The sequence below is a fragment of the Eleginops maclovinus genome, chromosome 14 (genome assembly GCF_036324505.1).
Source record: "Eleginops maclovinus isolate JMC-PN-2008 ecotype Puerto Natales chromosome 14, JC_Emac_rtc_rv5, whole genome shotgun sequence".
Classification (NCBI taxonomy): Eukaryota; Metazoa; Chordata; class Actinopteri; order Perciformes; family Eleginopidae; genus Eleginops; species Eleginops maclovinus.
This window is the reverse complement of record NC_086362.1, coordinates 1,728,199-1,742,347: the sequence shown is the minus strand read 5'-3', so window position 1 is coordinate 1,742,347 and position 14,149 is coordinate 1,728,199. Positions and strand designations below refer to the sequence as shown.

General features: G+C 41.0%; 1 protein-coding gene across 1 annotated transcript in view; it reads left to right on the top strand.

Annotated features, from left to right (window-relative positions):
- The first annotated feature begins 277 nt into the window (after window positions 1-277).
- LOC134876161 (GRB2-associated-binding protein 1-like) overlaps window positions 278-14,149 on the top strand; it is a 30,710-nt gene continuing 16,838 nt past the window's right edge. The window contains 1 exon segment of the mRNA XM_063901052.1: window positions 278-355. The gene's annotated coding sequence lies outside the window, so the exon portion shown is untranslated.

Below are 14,149 nucleotides of genomic sequence, written 5' to 3'. Positions count from 1 at the left end.
AGCATTTGTTACTTCGAGGAGTTAGTTAACTAAACTCTAGTACACATTTAGTGTTTGCAATACATCCCATAATCACACTTATAGTTCTGATTTACTTCATCTGTACTTTTTCATCCCAGAGTTCCAGTTATTACAGTTGTGGAAGGCCCTCCTCCTGGATTGGTCCATCCTGTGTATGTCCCGCCCCCTTCCCGGCCCTGGACCAATCACAGTGTAGATAACTGAGCGTCGGCAGAAAGAAGTGACAGAGGTTGTGGAAATAGCATTGAGGGGGAAACACACACATCCAAAAGACTCCGCCCACCTTTCTCTGATGCTGATTGGAGGAAAGACAGCCAGGTAGCGCTCCACTCAGGTGAGATGTTTCATCATATTTTACTACTTTTATTGAACAGTTTGATTCATTTAAACATGAAATAAAATATGACATTTTGAAATTTCCTTCCATCCTAAAAAAATGCAAGTCATATTTTGTATTAATTCTGAATCATTTGAAGGTTTTAGGTTCTTTATTCATAATTTTGAACATTTCCATTGCAGTACTTCTACTGGTATCAGAACAAATTAAACACAGTGTCTACCTGCACCCCCTTTTCCTGGCAGCTGGTTATGATTCATGCTGTAAGACCACCTTTACAACATTAAAAATCATAATATTTTTTGCTTCAAAATCAAAAAGTACAAAATACAAGAGCAACATCTGATCATCCCCTATCGAATCTAACAAATTAGAGCTTTGAGGTGTTTATTTAATGGTATAAATGCATATATCTTAAGTTAAAGAAGCTATTTTACATTAAAATGCTCAGACTGCACCATGCATTTGCAAAAAAAAAAAGTCCTAAATCAAACAAGCAAACTTTCATGAAGATAAAATCCCCCCAAAAGGATCGAGTGTCTCTCAAAAGTATGAAACGAAGCTCAGATGGATGAATGACACTCACTTTATCCAGGAGGGTTGTCTGACCTTGCTTCCCCTGCTTTCCAAAGCCACTGATCCATAAAACCAGCTCCAATAAATACATGTTTGTTCATGTTTGGAGGAGACGGGGGGGGGGCTTTTTGCATTGTTACAAAATAAATGACGATGCATTTCACTGCAGATTGAGTTGGGCAAATCACAAGCTGCCATCCAGAATATTAGCATGCAGTTTATAGAACGTGCACGTGAATAAGAGACACAAATACAAACAGCCATCATATAGATTTAAGTTACAGGGTTCTGTCTAAACCAGGTATCAGGGTCTCTGCTCCCTCTCACTGTGGGCGTGCGCCCTCAAACCAAAATGCAGATTCTCCCCGTAAAATGTTAAAGTGATGCCAGAAAACAATCGCTCTGTTGGTCAGAAAGGGTTCAGTCCAGAGATATGGAGATGGGGTCAGATGTCTGGTCAGGCGGCAGAGACAGCTTTGTCCTCACAGAATAAGTAGGGGATGGATGTCCGGTGGGCCTGCTACCTTTTTTATAACTAATGCAATGTTTTAAATCCTATTTTTATGAGTTTTTATTCTTTTACTTTAATACCAGTTAAGACAACCACATTTTATTTGAGACAGTCACACGATTTGGAGAGGTCGCTGATCCATTTCTGACATATTCAAGATCAAAAATGTCAGTTTTAACCAGAGAGTGGAATTACTCTCTAGGTGGAATTTGATGTATTTTGGTCCCATTTTGAAGATTTAGGGGACAGATTGCTTATTTATTTGCAAATCAAAATGTCCTCAGTAGAGGAAATCATTATTTTATGCTCTCTATATCCATTGGTCGCAACATTACTCATGGTAGTCAAAATCAGTTCACAGAGAGAACAAATATGTACATTTTCTGGTTAAAACTGCCATTCATGATGCTGAAAATGTCAGAAATGGACTCGGCATCCTCAAAAATCCCTCAAACGCTCCAAAATTGTCCAAATAGATCAAATTGCCCAACATATGCAGGTTAGCATCCGGCAGTTTCTATTCTTGGGGGCCCTGCTATACATTTCTATCATAAAACTTTGGCTTTCACCGTGCGTCTAACCTCTGCTCTGATCCTGAATCAGTTTTCCTGTAGCATGTTAGTTTTCCCGCCCTGTGCAAATAGAGCAGCGGTAAAACCAGACTGCTGGGCAGACACATCCAGGTCATACAGTACAAGGCCAAACACCTGTCCTCATTCTGCAGCTGCCCAGAAAAATACACAGCTGAGCCGATGGTGATGCTGCCGAATCGGAACAACAGCACTCCCAGTATGACCATCATTGAGTGCAGCGCCCTAAGCTTGCATTGGTCGACCCGCTGTCCGTCCCCCGGCCCCGGGCGAACCAGAACCCACACGACCGAAAGGCTGCAGAAGAGGATCACAAACAAGAAGATAATTGTCCATAAATAGGATGCAATGTTCACTGCATCCTCTGGCAAGATGAGAAGACCTGTGAACGCAAAGCTGAGCAGCCAAGAGCATCCGATGCTGACGTTCCTGATCAGCATCGACCTCTTTCCACGCAGCCTCAGGAAAGTGATGGGATGCACCACGGCCAGGTAGCGCTCCACACCGGTGAGGAGGTGGAAATACTGCTGCGCGTTCATGTTGATGAGGAACAGGCACACCCCCACCGTCGTCAGTGCCTTCTGACCGGTGCGGACAGCCAAACAGTTGAGGGCAGACCCCAGAATATTCAACAGTTCCGTGGTGACCATGTGGTAGGTGAAGGCGTCCGAGTGGCATATCACGGCGTCGGGCTGCCGTCGCCATTTCTGCACACCCAGGTACACGACCCGGACACATAGAGGGAGGAGGAAGAGGGTGATGGTCACTAAATAGGCGGTGAGGCTAATGACGCTGGTTCTGGAAGTGTTGCATTGTAGCATGAGGGCATAGAATGTGGAACGGGAAGGAGGAAGGGAGGCACTGGAAGAGTTGACGGACATAACGGTGGGCAAGAAACAGGGCTAGAGGGGAAGAGGAAAAACAAGTTAACTAAGTGAAAATAGGAAAATTAAGACAGATAATTCCTGCAGCTTTATGAGGTTTTGAGCTGAATGCTAACGTAGCTAACTCTTAATAACAAGCTGTAGCAGGGGGAGAAAGGGGAGGAGGATGGGAAGCATTGGAAGAGTTGACAGATATAACTGTAGGCAAGGAGGGGGGAAAAGAAAAACTGGTAAAAAATATGTAAATAAAAGAATACCAAGAGCTTTATGAGGTTTTTAGCTAACTCATAATGACAAGCTGTAGGGGGAGAGAGGGGAGGAGGAAGGGAGGTATTGGAAGAGTTGACAGACTCAACTGTGTGCAAGGGTTGGGGGGAAATGATCAACAAGTTAAAACAGTGAAATGTGAAGATATGACAAAGAAATCCTGCAGCTTTATGGGGGTTTTAGCTGAATGCTAATGCTAGCTAACTCATCACAAGCTGTTTTTCTCCAAATTCTTTTTCTTGTGGGTTTTTATTTATTAAAATAAGACCACAGTCTTTCACTAACCTTAAACAAGTGCTACGAGCGCCTCAACATGACCATAAAACACATGCACTGAAGTGTCTGCTCTAGAAATATCATCGTTAAACATTTTACTGATATCAGAATTGTTAAAATGCTGCTTAAAACGCTCTAATTCCAGTGTATTCCTCCAAAATATATTCAGATTAGTGTATAATATAATGCTTAACAACAGGTATTTGGCTTAATTGGACAAATCAATGATAATGTTCACTTGTCAGGTACATAACGTCATTAAACGGTGATTTATTAATGAAAATCTGACTTTCTTTAATGTAAAAAGTGCCGAAAATTGTGACATAAAAACACGTCTTGCAGGAGACAAATATTTTACAAGAATAATAACTATAAATCTAAAATGTGGAAGGGTCAGGGTGAGCATCGAACAAGAATAATAACTATAAATCTAATCTCAATAATAAAAACAATCTAGTCAAGCTGAAGTATTCTTAAAAATAAAACCATTTACAACATGATATTTGGATTACGTCACTTCAATGTGTTTGATTATTGAAATGTTTTAAGCTGCTTTTATAATAAGATGATAATCATATTTTATTTGGCTGTTTTTTTATACATTTATCATGTATTTAACTTTATTTACACCGTTAGTTCTGCGTATCATTCTGTAAAGCCCAGTAAGGATATTGGGCTATAAAAATAAACTTTCCTTTGATTTGATATATATAATTTAAGATGATACACTCACTTCTTCGTCTCCTTGATCCTCCGCCAGCTGTGTGTTGTCCTAAACTGAATATAGTGTGTGTTTCTTATACTTTAAATACCGTGCGTGTGTTTTGCATGTTATTGAACACTTTGCATTATCCGTCTCCTTTCACAGCTGCACACAAACACATTTAGAAGTCATTGTAGAGTACATCTATTCCATTTAAAGACCATTTATTTTACTGTATATTTATTAAATACAGCACATATAAACATAAGGAAATCATTTGATGAATTATTTATATTTAATTTACTACATTTAGATAAATGAAAGGATAAAACTGGATTGAAAATGAATTATTAAAAAGCTTCACACAAAATCCTAGGTTGAATATTTCTTTATTATATCCATTAGGCATCAGAAAGGCTCTTAATAACCTCGTTGTTTGACAAGTTTCAAATGAGCTGGAACTTTAAACCGGTGTCTATTCAAATCAAACACCTGTCCACCTGTGTACAGGGAAACCTCGCTTTACTTCATGCAAATATACCCCCTGAAGAGCGTGGGTTCATCTGATTATGCATAAGTATTGCTGTGGATCCTGCAGGAAATCAGGGTTTAATTCAAATGTGGTTAATGCACGAGCAGTGAGGGGAAATGGTACCATTTTATTGATATCAGTTCCATTTTAGATCTGATTCTTTATCGATTTACTGATAGATATGAGGCAAAGGCAGAATAAGGGCTTGTTTTGTTATTGTCATATTTGCATAGAAAACACATCAGGAAAATATCACATAAATCTGAACTATTATAAATTAAAACTAATGTAATATTTTTCACTTCCTTTTTCTAAGTCTTTTTTTGTTTGTTATTTATGGTGTTTATTTTGCAGTTCAACCAAAAGCAAAGTTAGAATTTGCACACTTCAACACATCAACACTTATTAAGCACCCCCCCCCCTTTAGGACTGAGAGCTGCACACAGATTAAGGTATAATATTTATTTTTGTGCAGCAATTTAACAGTTGTGCTAATCTTGCCCATTTATTTGTTTTCGTAATTCTCTGATAGTACTTTCTCCGCTCAAAGACTAAATCAACACGCTTGCAAGCGTTTAGACGAGTTGAACCCTTCCTACACCGTGCGTCTAACCTCTGCTCTGCTCTGACTAAGTTTTCTTGCAGCACGTTAGTTTTCCCGCCCTGTGCAGATAGAGCATGGGTAAAACCAGACTGCTGGGAATGCACAGCCAGACCACTGACGTCAGCAGCGTGCACTCCAAGCATCCGCCTGCATCCATGGAGACGAACACCACGAGAAAAAGCATCTGTCCCCCGAATCTGACCCATAGAGCCAACATGATAGCCATGATGGTGTTGAACGCCCTCTTCTTGGATTGGTCCACCCTCCCCTTGTCCCCGCCCCCTTGTCCCGGCCCTGGACGAATCAGAGCGCGGAGAACGGAGAAGCTGCAGAACGTCACGACCACCATCGAGAAGGTGGTGACGCAAAAATACGGCTCCAAGATGACGCTTTTAGCGGTGAGACCAAACCACGTGAAGAAGAGCAGCCAGACGGACGCGATGATGACGTTCCTGATCAGGACCCCGCCCCTATTCTTCAAACGCATGTAGGTGATTGGATGAACCACAGCCAGGTGGCGCTCCACGCAGGTGAGGATGTGAAATGGGACGTGTCCGTTAGTGGAGGCAACGGCCAGGTAGACTGTGACGTTCATCCAGAAGGGCTTCTGCAGGACGACGGCGAAGTATTGGAAGATGCTGCCGACGAAGCCAGTCATCTCCATGACGGCCATGTGGTAGGTGAAGACGTCGGAGTGACTTCCTGTCGTGGAGTCCCACCCCCGCCATCGCCGGACGCCCAATGACAGGACGAGGACGCAGGGAGGAAGCAGGACCAGGATGGTGGCGACGGAGTAGGCTGTGAAGATGATGAAGCTGAGTTTGCAGTCATAGCAGCGGTAAGAGGACGAGGAGTTGGAGGAGTTGGAGGACATGGCTGTTTCTATAAAGTAGGAGAGAGAGACGGGAAAATGAAGATTAGAAAATGGTTAAAACGTCACAAAAGTTTTTAAAAAGTGCATTAAATTACGAAGGAAACACTTTAATAGTAGTCTTCCTTAAATTCCAGATTGTAAAATCTAAATAACAAAATAACCTCAAAGTGTAATTTAATAACATTATTATTACTGTTATTATTTTCAGCTCAGACTTTATTTCAATAACTAAAAATAGTTTAAAAATAAATGATTATTTAATTCTGAATTACATATTTATTTGACTTTTATTGGACATGTTAGTATTTTATAAAAATGTCTTTATTTAATTTGTTTCAACCTTTATCTTTTTTTTTAGTTCTTATATTTAATAATTGTTTACAATTTATGGAGTTTTTTTGGGGGGGCGTTCTTCCTCTAACTTGTTTCATCTAATTATTTACTATTTAAATATATTATTTCACATTTTTTATTTTAGCAGCTTTTATTTATATAGATATATTTTGTATATTTTATTTAATATTTTATTGCACATTTTTACTTGTTTTAAAATATTTTTTTATTATATTTTAATATTTAAAAATACATACTGTCGTGAAATCCAATTATCCCCTGAAATAGATAAATTACTCATGTCATTGAATCAGCTAATTATTTTAGATTAAACAATCCCATTGTTCTTAATTATCTGTTGATTTTTAAGGAGATTATATAATAAATCAAAATCACAGTTTAAGTATCAAGAGCTATGTTATATTCCACAGAAATGACCTTTAGGACGCACAGAAAGGTTAGTTTTTCATTATTTTAAGTATTCAAAACTCACTTGTTCTGCAGCGTTTCTTCCTCTGTTGCCGGGTCTCTCCACACTGGACTGCAGCCCTTTGCTCACCCCTCTGATTATATATAATGTGTGTTTTTATATTTGTGTTTGCATGAAGACAGACTTTTTTGCATCACCAATACAGGTACCATTGTAATGCCCTGATACCTTATACTGTAAATCTCAGTAGGCAAATGTCCTGCTCTATATTTCCAATTATTCCACAGGCTTTATGAGTGCATGACATGCAAAATATAGATCATTCATCACAGACAACAGCAGCACAGAGACACGTGAACATCTTTAACTTCAGTCTTTATTTAAAGAAAGCACGACAACTTCACACCAGAAGTTCTGTATTTTATAACCCCGGGTCATGCCTGAAGTCCTGCTATAATTAAAGTGTGGCAGTACGCAGGGATCACTGATAAAAAAGAGTAAGGGGAGATATAATATATACATTTATTGTTGTTTGCATCACAAACACACAAGAAGGTGCAAAAAATACCGAAAGATTCCCAAAAACTCTAACACACACATTTATGGTATTTTAGTGGATATTTTTCACCTTTTTTTGCAGCTAGCTCCTCTTAAAGCCGTGTTTGAGTTTGAACACTTTCTGTGAGCATCACTTGCTGTTTTGATACCCAAACAGGCTATATAACCAGGCTTTAGACGGGTCTAACTGATCCAATTTAGGGCAAAAATGATATATTTTAAACAAGATATTGTCTCAGGTAGCGACAGAAAAACCCTAAAACAAAAAGCTCTGACAAAGGTTAACACCCGCTTCTTAAGATCAATAATAATACATTTTATCTCTAAAGCACACTTTGAAAACAACGTCATCTCAAGGTGCTTCAGAAAGCTAGGGGGGGAACTAAAATGAAATGAAAAGTTATCTAAGAAACATATTTAATAAAATACATTAAAAAAAAAGCTTTGTTTTGAAAAGATAAAGAAAAAGGTTCAAATGTAAAATGAAGGACAGTCAGTAAACACACACACACACACACAGGAGATGTTCTGCGGGTTGTACGAGGCTTGGCATACAGTCTTAATGTGCGATTGGAATAAAAGGGATGAGTCCAGTTTCACACCTGGGCTCGTTACAAGAGGGGAAAGAGGAAGGGAGTGGCCGTTGATGGTGATTTGAGGATTATCGGCTGTGAGTATTTGAGGTGGCGTTCCAATAAGAATGGCCTCTGATTGGCTGGTATTGAGTTGGAGGGAGTGACTTTGAAAAGCCTTTTTTTAATAAGAGATCTAAGGTATAGTATATATCAATCTTTGCTCATTTGGCTTTTTTTAAACCTTTTTCCCTCTGGTTATTCTCATACATGTCACTCAAAGACTGAATCAACACACTTGCAAGCGTTCAGAGGAGTCAGAACCTGACGACCCCGTGCGTCTAACCTCTGCTCTGCTCTGACTCAGTTTTCCTGCAGCACGTTAGTTTTCCCGCCCTGTGCAGATAGAGCAGCGGTAAAACCAGACTGCTGGGAATACCCAGCCAAACTCCTGCCTTCACCAGCACACACTTCACACAGTAACTCAAATCCAAGGCGAAGTACATCGACAGTAAAAGCATCTGTCCCCCAAATCTGAACCACAGAGCCAACGCTATAGCCATGATGGTGTTGAACGCCCTCTTCTTGGATTGGTCCACCCTCCCCTTGTCCCCGCCCCCTTTCCCCGGCCCTGGACGAATCAGAGCACGGAGAACGGAGAAGCTGCAGAACGTCACGACCACCATCGAGAAGGTGGTGACGCAAAGATACGGCTCCAAGCCGAAACTTACAATACTGATACCAAGCCACGAGAAGAAATGCAGCCAGACGCACACGATGATGACGTTCCTGATCAGGATCCCGCCCCTATTCCTCAAACGCATATAGGTGATTGGATGAACCACAGCCAGGTGGCGCTCCACGCAGGTGAGGATGTGAAATGGCATATAACTGTGATTGGTGGCAACGGCCAGGTAGACAGCAACCTTCATCCAGAAGGGCTTCTGCAGGACGACGGCGAAGCATTGGAAGACGCTGCCGACGAAGCCAATCATCTCCATGACGGCCATGTGGTAGGTGAAGACGTCGGAGTGACTTCCTGTCATGGAGCCCCGCCCCCGCCATCGCCAGACGCCCAATGACAGGACGAGGACGCAGGGAGGAAGCAGGACCATGATGGTGGCGACGGAGTAGGCGGTGAAGATGATGAAGCTGAGTCTGCAGTCATAGCAGCGGTAAGAGGACGAGGAGTTGGAGGACATGGCTGTTTCTATAAAGTAGATTAGACATGGTGAAGACGTCAGGAAAGGATGAAAAAGTGCAATCAAATTACATGAAGGAAACCCTTAGTATTTTGATATTTGGACTTAAATGAGACATGGTAAAAACAAAACACTCCTAACTAGTCAAAAATAATTGAAAGTAAATTAATATTTATTTTATGTTTAAATTGAAAAATGTAGTTTAATGTTTTTATTTTTATAAAATTATCTTTATTTAATTTTCTTTAAACTATCTTTTTATAAAATGTTATAATAATTTATACCATTTATTTTTGGGGACATTCCTACTTAATCATTATTTTCTATTCTATATTTTATTTGACTTTTATTTTTACTGCCTTTATTTATATAGATACCTTTATTCGATTTAATATTTTATTGCACATTATTACTTATTTTAAAATATTTGTAATCAAATTAAATATTTAGAAATACTTATCTTTGTACCCAATTTCCCCTGAAATAATCAAATAAAGAATTATGAAATCTAACTCATGACATTGCTAAATATTTAAGATCATGCATTTCAATTGTTCTTAATTATCTGTCCATTTTTAAGAGATTATCTAGGTGATAATTCTAAATCACAGCATATTGTACATGAAGAGCTGTTCTATATTCCACAGAAATGACCTTTAGGACGCACAGAAAGGTTAGTTTTTCAGTATTTTAAGTATTCAAAACTCACTTGTTCTGCAGCGTTTCTTCCTCTGTTGCCGGGTCTCTCCACACTGGACTGCAGCCCGTTGCTCACCCCTCTGATTATATATAATGTGTGTTTTTATATTTGTGTTTGCATGAAGACAGACTTTTTTGCATCACCAATACAGGTACCATTGTAATGCCCTGATACCTTATACTGTAAATCTCAGTAGGCAAATGTCCTGCTCTATATTTCCAATTATTCCACAGGCTTTATGAGTGCATGACATGCAAAATATAGATCATTCATCACAGACAACAGCAGCACAGAGACACGTGAACATCTTTAACTTCAGTCTTTATTTAAAGAAAGCACGACAACTTCACACCAGAAGTTCTGTATTTTATTCCTATGAAGTCTCGCTATAACTGAAGGGTCACAGGGATCACTGATAAATAGAGTAAGGGGAGATAGAATATATACATCTGTTGTTGAATATTGAATAAAAACACTTTTCAAATGGTTAGGAAGGTGGGAAAAACAAAGATTCCTACACAATGTGATGGATATTTTTCACCCTTTTTTTGCAGCTAGCTCTTAAAGCCGTGTTTGAGTTTGCACACTTTCTGTTGATACCAAAACAGGCTATATAACCAGGCTTTAGAGGTGTCTGACTGTTCAGATTTAGTACAAAATGTTGTCTCATAGTGACAGTTATTTAGAAAAGCTCGGACAAAGGTTAAAACTAGTTTCTTAAGATCTACGGTCATTATCATATATATTAGTCCTCGCTCATTGAGCTTATTTTCAACCTTTTTTCCTTCTGGTTATTCTCATATATGTCGCTCAAAGACTAAATCAACACACTTGCAAGCTTTATACGAGTTAAAACCTGACGACACCGTGCGTCTAACCTCTGCTCTGTTCTGATCCTGACTCAGTTTTCCTGCAGTACATTAGTTTTCCCGCCCTGTGCAGATAGAGCAGCGGTAAAACCAGACTGCTGGGCAGACACAGCCAAACTCCTGCCATCAGCAGCGCACACTTCACACAGTAACTCAAATCCGCAGCGACGAACAACGCAACAAAAAGCATCTGTCCCCCAAATCTGAACCACAGAGTCAACGCTATAGCCACGATGGTGTTGAACGCCCTCTTCTTGGATTGGTCCACCCTCCCCTTGTCTCCGCCCCCTTCCCCCGGCCCTGGACGAATCAGAGCGCATAGAACGGAGAAGCTGCAGTACGTCACGACCACCATCGAGAAGGTGGTGACGCCAAGATAGGGCTCCATGCCGACAATTACAGTGCTGATCCCAAACCACGAGAAGAAGAGCAGCCAGACGCACGCGATGCTGACGTTCCTGATCATGACCCCGCCCCTATTCCTCAAACGCATGTAGGTGATTGGATGAACCACAGCCAGGTGGCGCTCCACGCAGGTGAGGATGTGAAAGGGAACATGTCCGTTAGTGGAGGCAACGGTCAGGTTAATACCAAAGGTTAACAAAAAGGGCTTTTGCAGGAAGCCGCCACAGACGTTGAAGATGCAGCCGACGACGCCAGCTGTCTCCATGACGGCCATGTGGTAGGTGAAGACGTCAGAGTGACTTCCTGCCGTGGACAGAGGTAAAGGAACTACTCAGATGTTGTACTCCTAAAAGTTGAAGTAGCAGAGTGTAGGAATACTCTGTCACAGTAAAAGTATTCTAAATGTTCCTCCAGTGAAAGTAGAAAGTACTCTCCTCTAAATGTACTTAAAGTAGCGACAGTGAAAAGTAGTCATTGTCTGATTGGTCCATTTCAGAATAATATCTCTGATATGTTTTATAATGATTGATCATCAAAGTGCTTCCGCTCCCTTCACAGCACAGAAACAGCACTAGTTAAAATAACTAACCTCCTCCTCATGGCTGCTGACTGAGGACTGTTAACCATTCTCGTACTCCTTGATATAAGGGCAGCTTTTGACACCATTTCTCACAGCATCCTTGTAGACATCCATGGGAATCACTGACACACATCATATCTCTCTCTGCCGCACTCAGTTCATCCAACTGAAAACCTTCAAATCGCAGCCAGTTTGGGATTAATAAAGTCATTCTTATCTCTCTCTGTCCTGGAGCCTCTTCTTTTCCTCTATCTTCTTCCTCTTGGCCATATCTTCTGTCAAATTCAACCTTCAGCTTCATTGCTACGCAGATGACACTCAGCTGTATTTGTCCTCGAAACCAGCCTCCATCCTGCCAAGAGTCTGGGTGTCATCGACAGCACACTTTCCTTCAAGTCTCACATCAGTAGAGTCATTCGGTCAGCCTCCGTCCCTCCCTCACACCTAACAGCTCCGCCATTCTTGTTCACACCCTGGTCACTTCACGCACTGCCACTCTCTACTCTTTGGTGTCCCTCTCGGGTTCGTCCATAAACTTCAACTGGTCCAAAACTGTGCCGCCTGCATCCTCACCAGAACCCCCCCCTCCCTTAACCACATCACTCCTGTTCTTCAGCGACTTCACTGGCTGCCCGTCAAATACCGTATACGATTCTGCTCCTCGCTTTAAGGCTACAACCTCACTCCTCTGGACCTCTCTGACCTCCTGCTCATCAACACATCCCCTGCATTCTCAGGTCTTCTGCTTCATCCAACCCATACCACCATGGGGGGAGGGGGGGGGGGTGCTTTCAGCCGCTCTGCACCCTGCCTCTGGACCTCCCTCACATCCGGACGCTCTCTCCATTTTGAAATCACGTCTCAAGCTTTTGCTCTGTTTAGTTTTTGTGTCCCTTGTACGGCGACCTAAAGTCTGAATCTGCCTAGTAACTAAACAAACACTTTAAATGTAGTGGAGTAAAAGTCTACCATTTACCTCTGAATTGAAGTGGAGTACAGGTACAAAATAGCACTAAAAAAAGTCCCTCAAAATTGCACGTACAAGCTGTACTTGAGTAAACGTACTTCCTACCTCTGGTCGTGGAGTCTCGCCCGCGGTATCTTTGGAAGCCCAGGTAGAAGATGAGGGAGCAGAGAGGCAGAAGGACCAGGACGTTGGTGACGGAGAAGGAAGTGAAGATGATGAAGCTGGAGCTGCACTGAAAGCAGTTCTCAGAGCGGGAGGAATTGGAGGAAGGGGGAGGAAGAAGGGAGGCGTTGGAGGAGTTGAAGGACATGGCTGTTTGTACAGAGGAGGACATTTGGATTAGACGCCAGAGAAAGTGCCGTTTAATGACATGAGTTTAAAGTAACTCACTTCTTCAGCAGCGTTTCTTCTTCTCTCTCCAAACTGAGCTGCAGGCTTCCTCTCACTCCTCTTTTTATATTAATATGTGCGTGCATTTTTTAAAATCGTGTTTGCATGCATGAAGTCGGGATTTCTTTGCATCGCAGAAAACCAGAACAGGTATCATATTTATCCCCTGAAACTTTAGACTGTAAATCTCAGTAGGCAAATGTCCCGCTCTGCATTTCCTTTTATTCCACAGGCTGTACGGAGGCATGACGTCCCAAAAGCAGATCATACACAACAGACACACGAAATCTTTAAATACATCAATCATTATAAACCGAAAGCACACAACTTTACACCAAAATGTCTCCTTTATTACATTAAAAAAACACCATAATGATATATGATAAAGAACTCCTTTTTCCTAGATTAACAGAATCATACCAAGAGCTATAATTGGATTAGAAGATGCAGAAATTACATTTTAAAGCCCTTTGGAGTTACATTTTAGTCCCAATTTGTAATAACTCAATTTCCCTTTGAAACACCAATACAAACGTTGTTATGACTTAAAGTCTTTGTGGAATAGCCACATTTCCTTGAATACGCCCTTTCCTATCATTGCTAGCGTCTGATGCAACAGGACTTCAAGCCTTACTTTAAGATTTTTAATATAATGCTTTTGAAAGACTCTGGAAACACCACAGGACTAAGCTACTGCCTCGGGTAGAAACACTGATCTTTTTGTGTTAGAATAAAAAATATTTGTAAAAAAAAGGCTTTCGATTTTTAAAAACAATTGAGGGCTTTTATCAGATCAAAAGGATACGCAGGAACATACAATCTTAAAGGGCTAAGCTACGGAAGAGCTATTTGATCGGTCAAGACTTAAGAACGGAGGCACACACACCAAACTGTCAGGGTTTTGGGAAACAGGACCCAAGTGCAGTAAAATGAACGGGAGGCAGGTATGGGTCCAAACAAAAGGCGAG